We start from the raw sequence: 18,181 nt of genomic DNA on the forward strand, positions 1-18,181 counted from the left end.
GTTTTCAGAATTTCTTGCTCAAGCCAAGAGTACCTGTAATCCCTGTTTCTGCATGCCACAGCCTCATGCTCCTAACTTTACTCAGAATTCCATATAAGTTGCAACCGTAGTAGACAAGATGGTCTCACGTCAAGACAAGATGAAAGCCAAGCCCAGAAGCATAAAGCTGTAACTGGCCTCTGTTCAAAAACCAGTTAAGTATGTATAATGATCAAAGGTCCAGTGCTCAGGTGGTCATTGGAGCTTTTGTTCAAAATCCCTCAAGTGGAGCAACAATGGTAACTGGTACCTCCTACCCCCGGCCAAACCTCCATACCAAAGCTCTGATGCAAAGTGGATTACGAAAGGAAGGCATATGCAACTCTGATATCAATATTGACCTGTGAGTGCAGCAGTAAAGGCAGAACAATAGAGACATTGAGAGTGACCTCGAATCTGCTCTACATTTGAGGTGGAGTCTGTTGTGAAAACATTCAAGGTAGTGCCACTGTCCATGCAAAACAGAGGCTGCAGATTGCACCTACGCAGCAAGTCACTGTTAAGACTGCCTTCTCAGTCACACTGTATGGACAGTGGAACTTAAATTACATAAACTGAGTTCAGCAAGAAGTGAATGGTGTTCAGTAGTGTACACACACACACACACACACACACACACACACACACACACACACTTTCAGAACCGCTTGTCCCATACGGGGTCGCGGGGAACCGGAGCCTAATCCGGTAACTCAGGGCGTAAGGCCGGAGGGGGAGGGGACACACCCAGGACGGGACGCCAGTCCGTCACAAGGCACCCCAAGCGGGACTCGAACCCCAGACCCACCGGAGAGCAGGACTGTGGTTCAACCCACTGCGCCACCGCACCCCCCTGTTCAGTAGTACGTTACTGAAAAAAGAAGCTTTTGTTCTTATTTTACCATATTCAGATACACACACTGGTGCCACAGTGATGCAAACTAAGGTCAAATATGGTTGAATGAATGAGAACATATGCAAAAGTTTAATTCATGCTTGCATGTCATTCTGTCTTGGAAAAGCATCACTGGTCACTATACTCCATCACAGGTTATCATTATCATCCCTAGTTTTATGACAAAAAAGAAAACAATGAATCGGGTCAGTGGCAAGGCATGTAGAGGACGTGAGGAAATATGCGATGTAAACAGAATGCAAGGGCTCACTGAGGTATGCTAGCGCATCAATAAAACATGCAATGAAAATTTCTAAATCATGTTAGTTCCAATTTGCAATTGTTTTTTTCCACTGAAGTCCATAACTTCCTTAAAGAAGCAAGGACTGAGCTAACAGGGACCAGTACTATAGCAGGACTGGAGCTCCTACTTCTCAGCCGCATCACTGTGTTCATTAGGCTGTTGCAGAACATAACAAGCCACATGTGATGATACAGAAAGCGATCCCCAAACCAGCATCTCTGCACTCTCATACTTTGAGTGTGCCACCCTTGTGCAATGATTTTCCTTACAAGGCCAGCAAGGACCAGGAGGAGATCGCTTTTTGCACATTTGCCATGCAATAATTGTTTTCACAACCATATTAAGTTCCTGTCCCAGACCTGTCAATCATCTCACCACATCATCAACAGCCCGAAGGCCTATTACTTTGTGCTAACACGGCAGTAAGAGTTGACCCTATCAACAGGCAGAATTATATGACTCATTAACGACCCCCCCCCCAGGCAACTTTATGATTCTAATGAAATTTAATCTGAGTATGTGTTAGTAAAGGAAATACCTGGATCTATATTTTCATGCTAGAAACAGCTACCTGAGGGAGTTTATCTTTGCATCTTGCATGCATGAAAATGCAACTTTATGGATGAATAATAACCACTGGGGACAAACATAACTTGATTAAGCAAACATTTCTTGCAAGTTTTGACATTTCAATATTTCTAGAATTTTACCTAGCAAGGTATGAATGGCTAATTCACTTAGCGTGTCAAGAATTGTCAAGCAAGAAATATTTTAGATACAATTTAATACTGCAAAGAGGCAGTTATTCTTGCTTAAAGAAAATTTTACCTCTTTCCTAACAAAAATTAACAAATTATTGTTTTATATTTTCAACACATTATAGCATAGCAGTGTCACCAAGTATAAACATCAGTAGAGGAAACACTGCATTGTCTCATTTACATGAATTGCGTGTGTGTACATACGCACGCACATGTATGACAGCAAGTTTAAAGACCTCCAGCCATTTCCTCCAACTTCGTGTTAAATATTAGGTTTCAGAACCTGAGTCTCAATTTTTCCTTCAGAGCACATAATCCTTTTATAACAGTGACAGATGTTGCAACACAAGTCAAACACATAACACCAAAGATACACTTGTTCTGCAAAGTTTTAGCTCACATGGAATTTCTGGAAATTAATAAATACTACATTTCCAGCAACCCTTTCTCCTGAACAAGTTTCAGCCAAAAAAAAGAAAAGTTATGCCTGCTGCCAAATTTGATTCAAAGGTCTAATTTTGCGGAAAGCCCCCAAAGCATTTTGACAGAGAGCAATTAGTCACAAACAAATGGCTTCAAAACAGGTGTGGTCTAAATGAAGTAGTCAAGCGCATGAAGAAGAGACAGACAGACACAATGGTGCAACTTCCTGCCCAATACAAAAGTAGGGTGCAAACTGAATAAGGGCCTTAAAAGGTACTCACAATGAATGCTTTGCCATTTATTTTTCTAAATATCGACATTTTGTTATTAATGGCCTTTTAAGCAAAAATATCTGGAATATCTCAGCATCTCATCTGATTGTCCATATCGAAACTTCAAATGGAAAACACTAACAGCCCTCCAAGAGCATGGAAATTACCATTCCAAGCATGACTTCTCCCCAGTGTGCAAGCTGAGGCAGGCCCCGAGATCACTCCAGCCAGCCAGCTGCAGCAAATCCACGCCAGAAATCGGAAGAACAGAGCACACCAAAAAAGAACTGCCATCACTCTGGACTCAGCCACAGACAAGCACCTGGATCCGGACCCGGCTGGCCCTGCGACAAACAGCCAGATCTGATCCCACACTGATCAGCGTGTTGATCTAAGGCCGGAAGAGTGGCAGCAATAACCATTGAAAAAGCTTAATGCTTATAGATACTTGCACACAGAAACAATAACAAAGAAACACATACAGGCAAAACACATGGCACAAAGACAGAAGAAGAGAGACAGGTCTGGAGCTTAAAACATGTGCCAGTTATCAGCTGCACCAGTGGAAACTAATCATCAAAGCTGAACAGAGTGCTGCTAAATACAAGGAATGTAAAAAAAACCCAATGGAAAAAAAGACAACATTTTGCTGGAACACAGCTGATAAAGTCCTATCTAACACCAAGTGAGCCTACATAAGAACTGGAAGGTAGGTTCAAATCCAGAGAGAATGGCAGAAAAGTAAGAGCATTTTGACTACCCCATTCTTAGCTGGGGATGTTTACACAGCCATATGCTTGAAGACTGTGTGAGTAAGGGAACACACCCAGTGCACTGTAAAATCCAAGTGAAAGCACAAGGGCTGAAAGAAAACACACGCAAGCAGTAACCTCACCCTGTTCCAGAATACAGCTCAAACAGGTACTTATGGTAAACAAAATTCCTCTCCTGCAAGCTTCTGAAGACAAAAAGAGTCAGTAGTGGTTAATCTGGACTTAATGGTTTTTAAAGTAACAGTAAAATGAAAAAGGGGAATTTACTGTAATTTAAGCTTCCTGTCATCACAGAAATATGTACAATAAAAGCTCATGACAGTCAACAGGTCACAAAATAAAGAGACAGTACTACATATTTGGTTTGCATGGTATCTGCCAACAGATTTGCTCCTCATTCCAAGTGCGAGGGTGCTCAATGTAACCAAATGGATGGCCAGGTTCAAATGGGACAGGTGTAGTAGCAGTTCTGCTTCCACAGCTCACAGGTTCAGCAGGCACTGGGGGCTATGAATGAAAAGGTGGGAGAACAGGCCTGATAATCACAAACTAAAAGGACGACATACAGCCTAAGGTCAGTGCTGCATGCAACAAGATGGAGCATGTCAACTGGATACGGAAATACTGTCAACAGCACAGTGAACAGGAGGATGAAAAGCTTCATCTCCAACAGCATTTAAAACAAAGAACCATAAAATACTAGAAAAACCTCATAAGTATTTTAAGGCAACAGTTAAGGCATTGATGGTGGGCCTCACTAGCAAGAATGACAAGTCAGCTTACAGAGAGGAGGTGCAGTGGATAACAGACTGGTGCAGAGCCAACAACCTGTCCCTAAACGTGGACAAAACGAAAGATGGTTGACGACTTCAGGAGAACATGAAGCGACCACTCTCCGCTGAACATCAACAGCTCCTCTGTGGAGATTGTCAAGAGCACCAAATTCCTTGGTGTTCATCTGGGAGAACCTCACTTGGTCCCTCAATACCAGCTCCATAGCCAAGAAAGCCCAGCGGCATCTCTAGTTTCTGCAAGAGTTGATAAAGATCCATCTCCCACCTCCCCCATCCTCACCACATTCTACAGACGGACTACCGAGAGCATCCTGAGCAGCTGCGTCACTGCCTGGTTCGGAAATTGTACCGTTTCGGATCGCAAGACCTTGCAGCAAGTAGTGAGGACAGCTGAAAAGATCGGAGTCTCTCTTCCCTCCATCACAGACATTTACACCACACGCTGCATCCGCAAAGCCACTAGCATTGCAGATGACTCCATGCACCTCTCACACAGACTTCACCCTCCTGCTGTCTGGCAAAAGGAACCAGAGCATTCGGGCCCTCACGGCCAGACTGTGTAACAATTTCTGCCCCCAAGCCATCAGACTCCTCAATACTCAGGGACTGGACTGACACCGAAACAATTGTCCTGTTTTAGTTAGCATTGTCATTTTAGTAACTATTGTAATGTCTAGTACTATTTGCACAAGTCTTGCAAAAGTGCACTTTATGTAGCCTGTGTAGTTTGTGTCGGTAACTCTGCTTCATGTAGCACCAAGGTCCTGGAGGAATGTTTCGTTTCACTGTGTACTGTACCAGCTGTATATGGTCGAGATGACAATAAAGCCTCTCTTAACTCAGTATATGCTTTGTGGCCTGACAACCAACAGCCATAACATAGTGGACTGAATATCCTAGGCTTTCAATGATAGGGTCACAAAGGACTCTGCATCTTGTGTGCAGGAGTTTAAAAGAACGTTGCCCAGCAGAGACTTGGGATGACTGTGTGAACGCAGATGTTCCCAATAACTCAGGCCTAAACACTTCCTTTCCCCAAATCCAGGTCCATTCAGTTCCACATCTGAGCCTCCAGACAGCACAGTGCTTATTGCCAATATAGTGGGGGTAAGCTGTGGGTCTTGGGCAGCATGAGCTGTCAACACTGTCACGGTAGGAGGCCGTTTTTGACATTGGTACCATGGACAGATTGAGGATGACCGGGAACAATTAGGAATTATGCAATGGCTGGTTTCTCTCCCCTCAGTTCTCATCACGCATAGAAAAGGAAACAACACCAGGAATAACAACTGTTAGCACAGACATGTCATTGTAACAAAAACTGCCAGAACTCTGTTGCAAAGCCTGTCCTGTGTTTGACCATATAATCCATAATAGTTAGCTGGTCATTACTGCAGACAGCAAGTCTGAATGTGAAAATGTGTGTGCATGAGAGACAAGGGGATGTTAACAGCCCCACAAAAAACCCACTGCAGCATGTTGAATAAATGCATGGTCACAAACACAGCTCATTGGGAGGCCACTCAAAAATTAGAGGCAAACAAAAGCAGTGCTTTGTTCCCCTCGGCTTCTCCATTCCTGTCCATGGTGGCTGGTATGCCAGCATCCTTTGGTCTTCCACCTGGGAGGAGGTGGACATGGTGTCTGGTCATTTTAGGGGCATGAAGCACTTCAGTCTAGCTTCAGTGCTATGCACCTTTCTTGCTTCCTCCTATATTCTCGACTGGCTGGAGCTACTAAGACTAAAAGCTGCAGAAAAGTAACACCATACAGTATTTCTATCAAAAACAACTGACGTGATACAGAAGATGCACAGCACACACAGCAAGGAGCTGGCCTGCACTGCTGCATCACAGATACCATGAAACATAAACAAGGGCAATGAAGGCCTCAGACTACATACTGCCTATGATCTGCTTTAGGTCCAAAACTACAGGCCAGACATAAAACATGGTGCTGACTGACTTAAATGGTAGACACAGGACCCGCAACTCCTCAAACAGGAAGTCATGAGTCAAACCTCACTTGCTGTTCTATCCTTTCACCACCTCAAAATACAATTCACTATGGCTCCGACCTTAACTGTTATAGGAAATAGGCTGAATGTTTAGCAACCCCTCAGTGGAACTCCTCTTGATCAAAGTAGAAAATGATTATCTCCAGCACTATGCCATGAAAACAGCAAAGAAATTTCTGCAAATTGTCTGTCTGCTGCTCCATGTATCACCTTGTGCGTGCAGTGCACACTCACCTAATCACAAGTATGTGTACCAATTTCAAATGCCCTCCTCCAAGTTCAGATGCTGCAAGTGCAGGGGCTGGAAGAGTCTGTCCAGGGCCTTTTCCACAACTGCAGCACATGAAGGGCCCTGACCCCTGAGCAGCTGATCCCACAGGAACATGCAGGGTAGGACAGGGTGTCAGTGGCGTGGGGGATGGGAGGAGTGGAGGGGGAGGCTGGCAGCAGCTGTCTTCATGGCACCCGGCTGTGCTGCAATCTGCTGTTCTGAGCAATCCCAAGGAGACCTGTGTGCCATACTACCTGTCGGCCACCCCTTCCCTGCACCTCCACCCACCCTCTATTTACTGCACACAAGGGCCTGACAGATTGAAGCAGCTCCCACTCAAAGACCTGTGTCGAGCATGACGTTATTCTGGTTAATTCCATGATTGTCTGACAGACAGAAACTGTCTAACGAAGCCCAGAGGAGGGCCTGAAGGAGCTCGGAGGACACCTGAAAGAGGCCAGTACCGCTGCCTCACATACCAGTTCAGAAAGACATACAGACACAATCAGGATGTGGGGAGAGGAATTGCTAAGGCATTATTATTGAACTGGTCTTGATGTGAAAATCAGTTTATTACTTTTTCAACTTCAGCCACATTGCCTAGTTGGGATACTTAAGCATTTTAAATGCCAACTCATCAGACAACGAAACGACAGCATTTTAAATGCTACTTTTTCCTCGGTAATAACTTCTCAAAATACAAAAATGCCATAAGGATGTGCCTGTTCCGTTAGCAAATTCAGTATAGTACAAAAACTCTTTGGGAAAGATTATGATGGAAAATATCTGTATACTTTACACTCCAAGATGAGGTAGAGAAGACACTGAGAATTTAACAGAGAAATTGCTACGCGTGCACGCAAATCTGCACGTCTGGACCAGTCGGAAGCTGAGACCAGGGGACCTAAAAGTGACAATGATACAAATTGGCTGGATCTTGTCAGCCTGAAAAGACATCACTTACCATCCTGTGATACACATATACACAATCCTATCATTACCATCATCATCCTCGAAGCTGCAGTTTAGACAACTATCAGTTTAGATAGACTGTTTAAATGGGTGATCCTTCATACTCCTGAAAAAGGGAGCTTGCTGCTGACTGGCATCAATGGCAACCTTCAGTCAGAACTGATGATATATGGTGGGTTAAGCACACAAGACTAGCTTGATGCTAACAAAAGAAATCTCAGGTCAATGCCAGTGGATTCTTCACAAGCCAGATAAATGCACCCCCCGCCCCTTTGGGGCCCTAGCTTGCTCTTTCGGTGAGCAATGGCTGGTTCACGGCCAATCAGCAGACATGTTGATGACTTCATCCTCATGTATCATGAATATAATGCTGATTCTTCTCAAATTATTAAGAGCAAAATGGCTACAGAATAAAGCCGCCTTTCCAAGACTGAATATTTGGTCTCATGTTCTCCATTCGGGCTGTCATTTTAAGAGCTAGTTTGGCATCATTTACACAATAGCATGGATGCTGAATTTCAGAATCTGCAGGATCAAAAATTGTTAACTTTACTGACCTGCCAACTGGAGATGTTCATCCAGAGTAACTAACAGAGCTCATACATATACACCCAAATAGAGGAGGCCAGCACTTTAAGGGCACAACAGTTCCCCCCCTCCCCCTCGTCACAAGTGTACATCCTGAAGTGCAGCAAAGCTGCTGCTCAACAGCTAGGTAGGTTTGAGAGATTGTTCAACTCAGTGCTTTGCTTAAGCTGTGCATTAGGGTGGAGCATGTTAAACAGTCCTGTGCAATTTCATCAGCAAAATGCATTGATGGAACTGGAAAACAAATGTAAATGAAGTGAAATGTATATATGCAAGCAGTTATGGGGCCCTTGTACCTGACAAACCACATGAAACCTAGCAGTCTTACTCTGTGCAATATTTTATTGTGTATTCCAGGTATATTACAGCATGACTGTATTCAAAGTTTCTAAGACCAAATGAAATACTAAGTACTGATATCAAAACCCAACAAACAATTCACAATTTTGCCCAAATCATACATTACTGACTCATTTTAAGGAACTGTAGTATTTCTTGGTACACTGTGGTTTGAAGCATATACTTCAATGCAATTCTCGGCCCATATAATTGATGTCCTGTGTGTGATTTAGTTTGGGGAAAAAAATAATAAACAGGAAAGACTGGACCAGTCAAGCATACTCAAACACCTGCCATCTCTTTGCAAAGCATACATAAGAATTTGGGGCAACTAAATTCCCACCTCTTTACAAGAGAGCAGCATCCTGCTCCTGCGACATGAAATGCAGCGAATCCTCAACTCCCTCCACAAAAGGTTGCTTGTCTGAAGCACACAGAGCCCTTTAACGAGACGATAGCATGGGGTTTGTGAGGAGAACACAGCAGCATCAGCAAACAAAGGTCCTACAGTTGTCTCAGTCCTGGGATATGCCAGTTATGCAATATGACTGGCAGCAACAACTTCCCCATTTGCAGCGCAGCAGACTAATCCCAGGAAGGGACAGAGGCTGGCTCAGAAAAATTCATAGCAAGTGGTGCAGACAATGAGAGGGAGGGAGGGAGACAGACAGACAGACAAAAAGAAAAGCTCGGAATCAGCAAAGTCAACTCAGTCCCATATTTTTGGCAGACGCTGCTGCAAAGATTCAATTCAAGCACGGCCGTTATTGCAGCAAGCTATAAAACGTGAGGAAGGAAGGAAGGATAAAAAAAGCAAAGGCAGAAAGAGAAACTGCGTGTGGGGGTAGGCTTACACAAGAGCCTAAGGCTTCCTCAGCTCACCCCCACCCAGTCACATCACTACTGGAGGACTCAGAGCGGCTGAGCATACGGCCTGATTGTGATTTACAGCACTGGAGGTGCTTGTCTGGAAACCATGTGACTGGTATCACATGCAGAGAAGGGGGCGGGAGAAAGGAGCCCATTGGGGCACGAAGCAACTAATCCACCTCCCTGGTTTCCAATGACAGTAAGCAGAGAAGGTAAACGGCTGAGCTGCGGTGCAGCAGGACTGCAAGCAAAAAGCAAGGACAAGGGAAGAGAGCGGGGGCTGCCTAAGAAGGATGAGGCTTGTAGAAGGGGGGGATGGGGTGTCACGTGACACAGAGGCAGGGGGCGGCTCTTCAGGGACTGTGTGCACTCAGTAAGGGGAGAGCCAAGGCAGTGACCCACTTTTCCTGGCCTTCACAGGAGGACACTCAAACAAATGCACACACAATCCTTGGTTCTTCAGTCTCAAGACATGCAAGCAAACAGACACAGGCACACTTTGCTGCTCTCAATCTCAAAAATGCCCTAACATTGCTTTTCTCAAAGATGCCAACAACATGAATCATAACCATGTCTTCTCCTGCACTGTTCAGGGCTTTTTTGGGCAGTTATGATGAATCACTGCTGGACACCATCACTACATTTGCTTCCAACCACCACAATTCCAGTCTAGCATCCAATAGGCAGCACAGTGCCACCAAAGCAAGGACAACTGTAATGACAGCTTCTCCTTAAAGCCCAGCAAATGAGCGGCAGAATCTTGCTACCTTTATAGCACTGAAGCAGTCTCCCTGAAACTAAACTGAGATCATGCAGATTAGCCATTTTAAAGGCTGCACTCCTAACTTACGTTCACCACTAAATACAGTACTTATGCCTCCTTGTTACAGCGGGAAAATTCACACCCAGGTCAATGTGTGCACAAGGTGCACCCATTCACAGCAGAACTTTTCCTTCGTGGAACACAGAAAGAAGGGTAAAGGAAGTGACTGGCTGCATTACTGAGTAGTTGGACAAAATGCTACCTCTCCTGTCCTTGAATGCAACAGAAAAACACTGAATGCCAAAATGGTTTAGACTTAAAGTCCCCAAACCAAAAGCCATTTTTTTGTGGGAAAATTCTTTAACCTGCAAAACACTAACAAAGAAAGAACAGGTTCCACAGGTTCACATAACTGATAAGAAAATTTCAGATACTTACCGATTCCATGGTTGTCTTCACTGGGGTGAGGTTTAAATCCAAAATACTGTAGCAATTATTTCCTTAAAAAGTCTAAAAGAGAAAAGCAGGAAAAGGCAGTATTAGGATTAGTTTTCACATTCCTCACAGGCCAAGTTTAGGAGCAGCCACAAGATCTTAATGTGGGATAGTACACATACCACTGGCTGGCAGTGTGCCTCAGAAGACCAAGAGCACTTGCTCTCCACCACTCCCTATTCACAGCAGAGAGCTCTATCTGTCAAGTTGCTTCTGTTGGATTATATACACGAGCGTTCTAAACACTGTCAACAATGGGCATAAAGTAATTGCAGCCAGTCTTCAGAAAGCTGCACTAGAATTTGTGCAACAAACCTAGTAAAACACACAAAGGCACAGGGGTGTTCCAGCAAGCTTCTCAAGTAACCAAAGATTATTCTGGAAAGTCAAGCTCCAAGGACAAAGCAGCAGAATACTGACATTTGTTTAAGTGCTTCTTCTGACACCTAAAATGGGGGTTGGGTGAAATACAAGCCTATATTCACTGCTACCTTCACAGGTGATGTCTTGGTCATTGTAGGCTAGGTACAAGGGCAACCCAGGAGCGGAGAAGAGAGGTTCTTATACAGTCTGGGTGAAAGTCCCTGAGCTAGCACCTGCCCAATACTATGACCCTTTGCTCTCGAGGGAAGGCTAAGTGTGCACAAACTCCTGTTTGCAGGTGGAAAGTGATTAACTCCCAAAGTCACAGGAGTAATTCACTGAGTCTATATGATATCTGGCTCCAGAGAGATGGTGCAGGAGGGAATACAGGACAAAACATGGTAGGGAAAGGTTATGCAATGGGACAGTGTCATTTGTTTCGACTCTTCTGGTGCCTTCAGTGCAAATTCCTGCCTAATGGATGCTGAACTGAACAGGAACCTCAAAAGAGTTTCCTGAGCAATTAAGGCAAAAAAGCAAAAAATTAAGATGTGTATATCTTCTTACATCAGAGATGCTAAAAAAAAATTACCCATAAAGCAGCATGATCATGTGGTACAACTATTAAGATTTAAAATTCACTAACTAGTCTTGTGGAAAAAAGGTTAAAGGTTACAGCAAAGGTCAGCAAACCCACCATGTGCTCTCCCAACTCAGATGAAGAGGATGACCCTGAAAGGCAAACGGCATTGTTCAGGACCACTGTGGGGCAGATCTGGCAGATCTGAGAAATGCAGATTACCATGCGTGGATCCCTTTTCTGTGTAACGAGCTGATTATCCATTCCAGAGCAGTGCTAGCCAACACACAACTAAACCATTGAGACCTGCTAGGAGGAAAGGTACCATTTGCTGTTCTGCAAATTTAGAGTACTACAAATGTAGTAATTTAAACTGCCACAGACAATCTTGTCCTTCAATGTACCATAGTGCAAAAACATATAACATTACAAACAAGACACGTAACCAAAAGGTTTAGGAGGGTACCCAATGAAATAAACCATAACCTAATCCTATAACAGTTCTGAAGGATTAGCCCATGCTAGAAATCCATAAAATGCTGTTCAATGCCTCAGTCTTTGAGCACCGTGGAACACCGAAGCAATGATTTTTTTCTGCCCCTTGTTGACATTATGCAATACAATGCTGCCATGAAGCTACAAACCAAGAGGTAGATGCGAGCCTAACCCCAACAGGCCCTACACAAGTCCACAGAAACTGCCAGAGCTCCTCAAGCATCTGCTCAGGCCCTCCAGCTGCCTGGTAACCTCCCCATCAGAATGCATTTTGAGCCTGAGGAGAAAGCTCCTCCTTGAACAGGAGTCATTAAATTCGAAATATAACCTTTTTCAGTAGCTTTTCATTGTCCTGTTTTCCAGACATACAAGTGTAGAAAGTTAAGTTGAAAAGGCAAGTGGTAAAGTAAACTGTCTCTGTAGCCTTATTCAGTAGCTCAAGAATCTGAAAAGACAAATGCAGGCAACCAAGCCAAGGCCACACTAGATGGATGTGTGAACTGGTGAGACAGGTACAATGTGTGTGTGTGCCTTAAAGAACGACTCCTTAGCTCCCTTAACAGCAGTAATGGACTTTTTCAGCAACATTCCTGCATGGCAATCACTAAACCAACAGATTTGTTTATACAACTGTATCAAAAAAATTAAACTAACAATGTAACCACTTCACTGAATTTTTGCTTAGCTACTACACATAACTGAAAAGGTTAAATATACGTAAGTAACCATTTTTTACTTAAATGGTACAATAAAGGATTTTCACTGAGCAGTGGGGACACAACTATTGGTAATTTCTTTCCCCAGTAATAAGGCCTGCATAACACCAATTTTGTACCATACTGAAGAAGCATTGTACTGTCTTTTGAGGAAATGTATGGCTTGCTGCCAAATAAGAAAAAATGTTGCACTGAGCAAAGGCCAAAATCAAGGTGTTTACAAGGCTTTTTTTTGACAATTTCACCAGCAAATGAGTCGGAATTCTCTACCATCACTGACATTAGTGGTCATGGGGCTATTCTCCTGTAGAACAGAAGAGTATATCTGAGTCCTCCATCATCTTCGAAAAAGACAGTCACTAAGTGAACTGGGGGCAGCAGGTGGTAGTGGTAAGAGCTGGTGCCTGCAGACTCAAAGAACCCAGGTTCAAATCCTATCTCCTATTGCAGTACCACTGAGCTTGGTACTCTCCCTGAACAGCTCCAGTAAAAATATACAAATGGGTAATTTATCAGCAGATTAACTTTGTAAGTTACAAAGTACTAGCTGAATGATAGAATGTATATGTTGTGAATCTCTACCAGTAAAAAAAGCACTACAAGTCAGCACTTTCAGTGTATGAAACAAATGGCATTTGGTGCTGCACACATTTCAACAACTACGCACTTCAGACAGCAGCAGCGTTGATAAAGGAGAAACATAGAAGCCAGAAGACACTGTGGGAGTGAAGGAGATGAGTACTATAATGTTCCCCTCTTATGGTGATCTTTTATACTCATTCGTCTAGTCTTACTTTTATGGTCTTGGAAATTACAGAAAGTGACATGATTTGCACAACTTAGTAAGTTCCTTTTACCTGAAAAATCAAGAATAATTACTACCACCCCAGTTGCTCATTTCCCAGTGCACATGTGCAGAGTACATCTGAGAAAAGATACCTTTTTTATCATGCATTAATTTGATGCTTCAGGCTAGCCAAAAAACACACTGCAGTACACCGACTGCAGCTTAACTAACATGACAATGCTCACACGCTTCCCTTCCAATAACTTGCTCCTGGACAAAGATTTCAGAAGTACATCCTGTGTGGCCATTTATTTTCAATGTTTATGACTCCTCCTCTTGTCTTTTCTGAAGGACTCAAACCCTTGCACTGGTTATACAGAGGAACAAGAGAGTAGCCTGATTTATATTTCATGCATCAAGTTTCTGGTGCAAGAAGCTTATTGTAACATGACGGAGGCAAATTAAATTTGGACATCCTATCTGACTACCATACAGGAGAGGAACCTGACCTTGCAGCTCAAAGGTGCAAAGGGGAGATGCACAAAAATAGAGAAGGGGTGAACACTGCAAGCACAGTGGAGTGTGCCTCCAAAACACCTAAATTATTGATCAGCCTGGCTTCTGCAGGGACAGCACCATACTTTTCCACCTCATACACAAACAGGCAAACAAAGACACTTCTGAAGAGCCCAGAGGATGGGGAGCACAGGCACAATCACAAGCCCCTGGAACAGAGAGCTATAGAGTTTCCTTAAAATGGGGCAAAACAAAGAAAACACTAGTCTTAAAAAAATATCTTGTAAAGAAAAATGTTAAAGGGCTTTAGCAGAATAAAATATTTTTTGAGCTGGTGTTTCTCTACAAATACTCAGCTTAACAGCTGTCTGAGTCCCCAAACATATGGGCCCCATTGATTTCAACAGTGATACCCAGTGATATCAAGTTCAGTGTATCTGCGCCAGCCAGTATATGCATTAAAACATCAATATGCATCAGACGCCTGTCTGGGGGTTTAGTGCATTAGGCCATGTCCTGGTGAGTAATGCTAGCTCACGTAGTGGGATGTTAAGACAGTCCACACCGGGTGCCTGAAGAATCGAAACCGACTGGGAGGGCAAACCCTGTGTCTGCTGGATGGAATACCAACAAACAAGATCTTAGGATGATGCCAGAAGGTAGAAATGAGAGAAATGAGACTGCATAAATGACATTTTTGGTAGCAGAGAAATGTATGCAATGTAGTGTAACAAAGGTCCTTTAATATCACTGCACCCTCCGATGTCAATCTACAACAAGCTTTGATAAGCATGAACCTGTAAGAGGCACCAGTCCTGACATTGCCACCACTCTGTTTATTCAGCTTTGCTGCGCCTGGCACACGTGCCTATCACCCAGCATTCTTCTGTTGTCAAGGCAACCATTTCTCCATACCACAAAGCCCACAATCTGAGAACTCAAACAGTTCCCTTAACTCAAAACAGGTGTTCCATCAAACAGCACATATATTTTTCAGCCACACTCCATACAGTTTCACGCAATTATTTTTTGTACAATGCAGCCTTGCTCCTTTTTCCCCCCTTTCATACTGCAGCATGCTTGACAAATGAGGGGAATGGGAAGAAGCAGGAACACCTACAGTGTGGGTGCAGCTGAGGGCACTGGCTGATCAAAACAGCCAGATCTGGAGTCATACCAGATTCTTCCACAATGTCAAATTGCAAAAGCACAGACCTTTCTGTCATTTAACACACGCTTACATTCTGCTCAATAGCTGCCAATATGGATGAAATGAACAGGAGGGCACTAATGACACTGCTCTGTTGCTCCACAACTGCACAAAGCAAGGAGAGGGCTATGATTTTGAACAACAAATCAACACATATACACCGCTGCAGCAGAAGGCACAACCCCCCCCCCAAATGTCAGGCATGCTGTGGCTATACTTCCTAGCTCCAAGCCCCTTGGTGACCGGCTGAATTCACAGCCCTTCCCGCTCACTGACAGAACTCTTTACCCCCATTACAGACCACCACTAACTACATCAGCAGGGGTGAACTGAGGATTAATGATCAGCTGACCCCTTTCAAACCTCACACTCTGCCCCCTCCTGGTAGCTGCAATATGGAATCATCACATTTTACATCAAAAGGAAGGAACACTTTCATTTGCCAATGAACAGCCTGGGAAACCCAGGGTTAGGATATTATATTGCCCTCATAATAACACCCAATTAAAAAAGAAGCAGGGAAAACACAGTTAACCCCACAAGCACTTTATCCATCACACATATACACATATTCTTCCACCAGTCTACTACTCACCATGGGACTATGTACCATTAATTTACATACTGAATGTGCCAAGGCTGTTGCAAGACTTGAATGCCAGGTTGTCATAATGTCTGTGCAGGTTTCGCCATGATGTTTGAAACATTCTCCATATTAAATTCACTGAATAGAGAGCAAGCAATAGAAAAAAACCCAGATGTTTTCAAAGCTTTTCAAAAAAGGTTGCTGAACATGCATTCATTTCAGACAAGGTTACCGATAAGGAAAAAGAACACTTTAGCACAGCAATTAAAAGTTTACTCATAGCCTTCTTTTGCAGAAGGGTTATTGTACTAGGACCAAGAGACTTCTGCCAAGCCAAATCCAAGGCATATCTCCACAAGAACACTGATAAAGGGACACTAAGGAGCGAAAATGTACTTGACAGCTATACCATCACGTGACTTTTGTCTGCAGTAAGTAGACCACTGAACATCCATCAGCTTAGTTTGCTTACTTCAAATGAGTTTTTAAAGTGAAGATGTTTTTGCTGCTAAAAAAAATAGTTCTTTACTTATACCCACATGCCTCAAACGATCTACACAATCAATCAAGTCACATTTTGCAGCTTTGGATTATTGCCTTGACTGCAAAGCCTGACCCCTGTCTTTCACATCCTGAAGTAAGGTACTGGTGGTAAGAACTGCTGGAGGGAACAAGCTCTCTGGTCCAAAAGCTGCTTATACAACTGGAATCAGGTACTTAACCACAACTACTTCAGCACAAAACCAGTTGCACAAATGGGTGTTACAATATAAAGACTGTGTGTAACAGCCCTTAAGTTTACAGAGTGCCTAGAGGAGAGTAGAGGAACTTACATAGGAGGGTGACAAACAGACACAGCCTCCTATCATGAAGAACCTCCTTAACTGGAAGATAAGAAAAAGGGGATCTGAGCTTTACTTTTGCATGGGTGGAAAGAGGAAAATGTGCACTATTCCAGAATCAAAGCACAGACCAGTGAATTGATTCACCTCCCTCCCACATTTTTATGGCAGCAGGCCTGGAAGGCTGCTGAGCACTAACCCAGGCCCCTTCACAACCTGCATAGTAATACCTGCTTGTGTGTTCACTTTTCTGAGCATTTTGTTTCCCCATTTTCATTGGTCACCATGGCAGCAAACACCATCAAGCAGTGAAAACAGAAGCACTGCATAGTGCTTCATCTCCATACCCAGGCCCCTCCTGGTGTTAAGCCACACCAACAACTTTGATTAAAAACAGGCAGACACACCTGGGTCTTCTCAGCACACTGGAAATCAAAACAAAGTGGGGAAATGTGACAGAAGCCACTGCATACAACCCCACTCACCCTAATGGGACCTAACCCACAAAGTAGGATCAGTTCAGACATACTGTGATAACATCCATTTCATAATTACTTGAAAATTGTCTGGCAACACTGTTTAAGATTATGCTTTTTGGGGGAGGGGGGAGAGATACTTAACAATGCCAGGGGTGTACAGCAATCTCAAATGCAGCTTCTGGAGGACCATTCTAATGACATTCTCTTGATTTACAATACCCCACATTTCTCATCACTACTTATCAAAAACCTGTCTTCAGATGAGAAGAAACTACCAATGGAAAAGTAAGGGAATCAGAATAAACTGATGCAGAAAAGCAAATGGGTGGGAGTGCTCTCCTCACCATTCAAGCCCAACTGTGAGGGAACATTACTTATTTAAAGGCTGCAGCTCCCCCACAAAAAACCTCTTTCGTTTAAAGAGCAAGGCAAAGTTAGAGGTGGTCGTGTGCAGTCACATACAGAAACCTCCACAGAAGCTACCTATAGGAAGTGTGTGACAGAAAAAGGGGCCAGCTTTTGCAGCCTACATTTTACATTTACATTTATTCATTTAGCAGACGCTTTTGTCCAAAGCGACGTACATCTCAGCAGAAGTACAATTTATGCATTACATTGAGAGAAGGAGACACAGCTGCAGATATGAAAGTCTCAGGCAAACCTAGTTTGTTCATTGCATTTCAGGAATTTCAGGAAGTAAAAGGGACCAAGGAGTACAGAAAGCAGAGCTGCAGATATTCCAGACCCTTCCAACAACATAGGGGAATGACATTCATTCACACAGCTCCCTTCAACACCACAACTCACAGGCAAGTACAGGTCATATTCTTCATGTGTCCATGCTTACTGTTCTGCCCCAACCCCCCAACCAATTTAAAAGTGTTGAGCATCTCTACAGATAGCCATCAGGATGTCCTGACAAAGCTGCCGTTACTGAATGCAGGAACCTTAATGAGATTCACACTCTCCATTGCCCCTCCCCCCCGACACACATTTCCAGCTCACCCCTCGCACTCATGTTGGAGCCAGCGTGTGGGACTTCTCTCAAGGAG

General features: G+C 43.6%; 1 protein-coding gene across 3 annotated transcripts in view; it reads right to left on the bottom strand.

Annotated features, from left to right (window-relative positions):
• Window positions 1–18,181, bottom strand: part of ankrd11 (ankyrin repeat domain 11) — an 84,741-nt gene that overhangs the window by 59,222 nt on the left and 7,338 nt on the right. For all 3 annotated transcript variants that reach the window (XM_018752588.2, XM_029256400.1, XM_029256401.1), the window contains exon 2: window positions 10,499–10,570. The gene's annotated coding sequence lies outside the window, so the exon portion shown is untranslated. The remainder of the gene's footprint in view (window positions 1–10,498; window positions 10,571–18,181) is intronic.

The sequence above is a fragment of the Scleropages formosus genome, chromosome 11 (genome assembly GCF_900964775.1).
Source record: "Scleropages formosus chromosome 11, fSclFor1.1, whole genome shotgun sequence".
In the NCBI taxonomy this organism is placed as follows: Eukaryota; Metazoa; Chordata; class Actinopteri; order Osteoglossiformes; family Osteoglossidae; genus Scleropages; species Scleropages formosus.